We start from the raw sequence: 6,000 nt of genomic DNA, 5'->3' as shown, positions 1-6,000 counted from the left end.
GGTCAACTTTGATCCTAGTAGGACATTCTCCATCCTTGGCTGGATGGTAACCAAATATTCACGTGCCTAGCAATCACCTAGGATACTTGTTCAAAAAAGAGAGAAAAAGAATAGAAAAAGAAAGAAATTCCCAGGGATTCTGAATCAGTAGGATCCAGAAGTTTACCATTTTAAAATTAGCCAGGCAAGAGGTCATCAGACTTCACTTTGATCAGCACTTATGACAACTTTCATCACGTACAAGTCAAAGGTGCTGGGCTCTCTCCTTGCACTGCTGTCCAACGTGCCTTTTGCTTTACTTCTTAATTGATAAAGAAACTTCAGTTAGAGCGCAATGTACTTGACTTGTAAAATAGTTACTTGTCGGTCTTGTTCTGTAATCATGTTACAACTTGTCCTTATTATATAATTATTTACAATTCCTAAGTTGTGATTTGATTCTAGTGCCTGAACCCACCCAACATCCCCAATGAACACTTGAGAAGCTCTGGAAACAATAATAAACCAACTCTTGCTATGTGCCAAGCATTATTCTCAGTTCTTTACACTCATTTAACCACACAATCCTCAGAGGTAGGTACTATTATTGTCCTGATGTTATAGGTAGGGAAACTGATGATTAGAGAGTTGGACAACTTACCCAGATCACACAGTCAATAAGTTGAAGAGCTGGAAGTCACTTAAGTATAATGAGCTGCCAGCTCTTTCCACAATGACCAACGGGCTAGGGAAGGCACAAGACCCAAGGAAACTCCAAGTGCCTCATTTACTTCCACCTTCAGCTTCGTCACCACCACACAGGGGTCCAGGCAGAGCAGGTGGCCAGGACTAGGAGCAGTGCAGGGAGGTGCTAGCAGCAGTGGCTGTTGGAAATGCTCAAACAGCATATGTAGATTTCAATCTGGGGCAGTTGTTATGGGGTGACTCTGTGTGGGGACAGAGCCAGGAGTGCAGTTTCCAGGCTCTCGGCCTCACATGGAAAGGTGCTGGCTCAGGTAGTAAATGGCCATCAACTGCGATTGGATGGCCATCAGCTGTGGCTAGTTGGCCATCAACTGTAACGAGTGAGCCATTGGCCACTAATATAACTGCTGTGGCTACGCTAGCAGAAAATGGGGGCTAGCAAGAAGATGGTGGCTGAGCTAGCAAGGGCAGATTGCAGAGAGGCAGATGCCACCAGAGAGAATATAGTGATATGACTCCCCCAGTTATGGCTCCATGGGTGTTCCTTTTTGGCCTCATCATGTCCTGCATTCTTATGTGGGGAGTGGGAGCAGAGACCCCGCCTGACGCCCTGCACGACAATTGTAAAGTTTAGAAAGGCTGGGTTCACAGGACGTGCAACCTGCTGTCTGCTTTTCTGCCAACTGACCGACGACTCTCCTCCACTCTGCTCTTCTTCCCTCCGTAGCCACAGCAGTTATATTAGTGGCAATGGCTCACTGGTTACAGTTGACGGCCAACTAGCCACAGCTGATGGCCATCCAATCACAGTTGATGGCCATTTACTACCTGAGCCAGCACCTTTCTATGTGAGGCCGAGAGCCTGGAAACTGCTCTTTGGGGCTCTGTCCCCACACTCTGCCAATACTGAGTCCACAGATCTGCCTCAGCTGGAGCTTAAGGGTCTCCACAATGAAGCTAACTAAACTTAAAGTTATCAGTCTCAAAAGAGTAGAGGAAGTAGTGACAAAAACGAAGGAGATCACGTGCCAGAGTCTAATCACCGGGGTAGCAATGCTTAGAGCGAAGCAAAGCTTTGGGGGAATGGAATTGACTCTTCCCAAGCCTCCCTTTCCCATGTGTAAAATGAACATAATAATAGGACACCTTATTTAATAAAGGTAGTGAGGATTAAATGAGCTGATATGTAAATGGTGTAACATAGTACCTGACACAGAGTAAGTATTCAATAATTGCTAGCTATTATTATTAAATCTCTTTGCTTATTCAAGTCTATGACCCAGATGGAATTTTACATAAGAGAAAAGGATGAATAACATTGTCGAATTTCACTTTATTTTTGTAATTTGGTCTCTAACGAAAACAAGATTGTTTTTTTCCTCTCTAAAATTAGAAATATCTTGATTTTTAATAAAACAAATCATGGAATCAGCCTTCTGTAATGACTGTGGCCTGTAGGAATCTCTTTTGACCTTCAGTAGCACGTGTTATTCGCATTGCTCACAATACTTATCAAACAACCAGAGGCTGTGTATGTGGCCTTCATCTGAACAAATGCCTCCTCTTCATTCCCTTATGCTGGTTGTGAGATTTTCAGGGATCTCAGAGAACTGCTTTTCTATTTCTTCTTACTGTCTCCAGCGCAGGTAGGTATCCAATATTGTCTTATGATGAATAAAAATTGTTCATTCTTATTGGACCTTCTTGTCCAACACAAAAAGAAAATGCAGTTGCGAGTTATTTTATTAAGACCTAGGCTTTCTAGCAACCCAGGCTGGATCTTGGCCTTTGACCTCCCCTGAGCGGCAGAAAACCTTGGGGTCAATTAGCACAAGTTAAGCAGAGGCCTCTTGTGTCTGGCTGCATCCACAGGACAGTTACTTTCAGCTGCCTTACCCTCGTCCAGGCCCTCACCCTTGACCTCTGTTGTACTACAAAAAGCCTCAGGACAGTAGACCCCCATGCCACAGGTCATCTTTCCTCCAGGCCAGCCAGCCAGCTGTGCCTCATGACGCTTCCAACAGCACCACTTGCACCAAGGCATGAGCTCATCCAAAAAACCTTTATCGGCTAAAATCTAAACTTCCCCAAACTAAGACTGAACCATTTCTACCATCTTTCGTCCCACTTCTCCCATGCATAAACTCTTTGCTCCAGCTGGAACGGCCTATTTATTGCATCCCCTTCTCACCTGCACATGGTAGACCGGCATCCTGGCCTTGCTGAGAGGTGCCCTGTGATCTGCCCTCCAACCTACAGGTCAGGACTCTGGTAAAACCTCACTTCCTCCACAGAGAATTCCTCCACGGTAATTCACAGAGATCGTCCCTCTCTTAATTTGCTACGCTTACCCTTCCATACTTATTATATGCGGCCTTCTTTCGGCTGTTGTATTTTAATCTGTAGATATATTATTTCCCCAAACTATAATGTTTGAGTGCTTGCTCTGTGCCACATACTTCATAAATGCCTAATTAATTTATAATTTATAAGTGCCTAAAATTCATGATGATTTTCACAACAAACCTATGAGGTGGATCCTGTTAGTAGCCCCACATTAGAGAACTGGGGCAGAGAGGGGTGAAATAAGGCATCTGGAGGTTACTAAGTGGTGGAGCAGGTAGATCTAATGTCTATGTACTTAACCACCATGCTATGCCCTGCACACAAGAGTCACTCGATAAATATTTGCTCATCAATTAATTGTTGATTTTCCCACCCCTCCTCTGACCCAGTCCTGCCTACACTAACTTTTCAGAGGGAGCCTGGCTTGGGAAAATGATCAAATGTCTTCATTATGTTGACTTCCTTGGGAGAAAAGAGTTCCCAAAATAATTGAAACTGTGTTGTTTTGATTCTGTATTTCAGCACTATGGTTTTTTATTCCACTCTGAAATTCTTTGTTGCCAGACCCCAGATATATAGCCTGTTGCAAAGTTGTTATTTTTGATATCAGAAGGTTGGGGATGTTTCTATTTGAAACATTGTCTATTTACATTCCTCAGCCCAAAATAGTCTGGAGTGTCAGTATTATGTCTTCATGTTTCTAATAGAATTTCATGATGTTACATCAATAGTCACAAGTCATCATGAGGTATTTTTGCCCTCTCCAGTTTTCGGGAAAGTATATTATGATAATGATAAGGTCATATTTATGAAGTGCTGCCAGTATATCTTTCCCCAATATGAGAAGGAAGATAGAGTGTCTATGGAATTAAGTTGCTAGAAATGCACAGGAACGAGCTGCTCTCATTAGAAATGGTTCTCACAACTCCCTTATGATACAGTGTCATGAATCAGCCCCTCCTTCTTGTTTGATTCTGACTCCCCAAAAGAAAACCATGTCTCCAAGGGCATGCCTGTGGGTCTGCATGAGCTCCTTCATTTTCTCCTAACGTTATTACTGAGATGAAGTCTAGTTACAGTAAATAATATCAAGGACAATCTGCAGAAGAAGTCATATAAATTCATCTTGATGATGTGTGAACGGGGTGGAGGGAAGTTTGCTGCCAATCCTTGTCACATCACAACTCTGTTTGCCTGCTATCTGTACGCTTGTGACTTTACAAAAAAAGCCAATAAAAATGCAGAGGGTGGCTTGTTTGTGTGTGTGTTTTCAAGCAAAAGTATCAGAAGTTATACATTGATATCAATGTGTTCTTAAAAATCGTCACATTGTGAAGTTGGGCACTCAGTCCCCAAATCCTGTCATTGCTTACATATTAGTTACTTCCTTTTGGAGCTGTATTTGGGATAGGATGTCATAACTCAACGCACACATTGGAGCACTTTGAGAGTGGCAGTGGGTGCTATTAATAATTAAGTTAGGATAACCGGCCAAAACCCAGTCTTGGGCAACTAGGATGGGTGATCACTTTGCTCTAGAGCCACAACAGAAAATCGATTTTAGTCATTGTTTGACCAAAATGTTCTCACTCAGCTTTTTTTTTTTTTTATAAGATTTGAGTTGTGATGATTTTTGGTTATCGACAGAATGCAAGTCTTTCTGAAAAGATAAAACTTCCCTTCTGCGATGATAGTCAAACGAATGTGCTTTTGGTTTTAATGAAATTCTAAAAGTATTTCTATCAACAGCAGCATCTTTGTAATATGTCGACTCCAAAGGGGAGAGCCCTGCGATGTACACGCACATGCTTATTACACATCATATGCACTGACACCTTGTGCTTGAGAACCCCCAGTCTTATTTTGGACAAGCAGTCAGGACCAAGGTCTCCTTGCCTTGTCCCCTGCCAACTCTTCTCTCTGAAGTTATGGCTCTGATTTTCCTTATCCCAGAAACAGTTTTTTTGTTTTGTTTTGTTTTTTAGCACATGTCCTAGACACACCTCTGCTACAAACTCCTCTATGGACTGTTGTGGTACTTGCTAGTCTCCCTCTTTATTATCACTGTAGCCTTAAAGCTTCCACAGTAAGACCTTGTAAGGGAGTAAATACAAGGCCAGGTCTGAAAGGTGAAGGTCAGCTCCTCCATGTGCAACCTGAGTAAAGCTGGGCCCCCTTGGGGTCAGTCTCAGCAAGGACTGTATCCAAAATAAAGACAAATCTGACTCCGAAATGACCTTAAAGTAAAGGAGAAAGAGAAAATTCCACTGCAGTTGTACTGCCCAGAGAAAGCTCACAAGAGAGCACTATGAGACATTTATATAATGTCAACTACAACACTGTTTGTTTTAGTAATTGTGTTAGACAAAATAATGACATTCCTCCCCTGTCCCCCGCCCCCCAAAAAATATCCACATCTCAATCTTCTGTGAATATGTTGGGTTACCTGGAAAAGGGGAAAGATGTTTACAGATAGAATTAAGGTTACTAAATAACTGACCTTAAGATAGAAGGATCACCCTGAATTATCTGGGAAGGCCCAATGTAATCATGAGGGTCCTTAAAAGTAAACAAAGGAAGCAAAAAAGGAGAGTCGGAGAGACAAAAAGATGTGACAATGGAAGCAGAGTCAGAGAGATGCTATGTTGTTGGCTTCAAAGATGGAGGAAGGAGACCTGGGCCAAGTAATGAAAACAGCCTCTAAAAGCTGGAAAAGACAAGGAAATGAATTATTTCCTAGAGCCTCCAGAAATGAATGCATCCCGGCCAATACCTCGATTTTAGCGCAGTGAGACCTGTCAGACACTGGAACTACAAGGCTGTAAGGTAATAAAGTTTTGCTGTTTTAAGCCACTAAAGTTGTGGTAATTTTGTTAGGGCAGCAATAGAAAACTAACAGTAAAATAACCCAAGGAGGAATACATAATATGTATAGTATTCATTGAAAAAATGTGGTTTAGCAATTAAAAG

This window comes from Rhinolophus sinicus, linkage group LG03 (genome assembly GCF_036562045.2).
Source record: "Rhinolophus sinicus isolate RSC01 linkage group LG03, ASM3656204v1, whole genome shotgun sequence".
NCBI classification, from domain to species: Eukaryota; Metazoa; Chordata; class Mammalia; order Chiroptera; family Rhinolophidae; genus Rhinolophus; species Rhinolophus sinicus.
Note: the sequence above shows the minus strand (reverse complement) of the source record.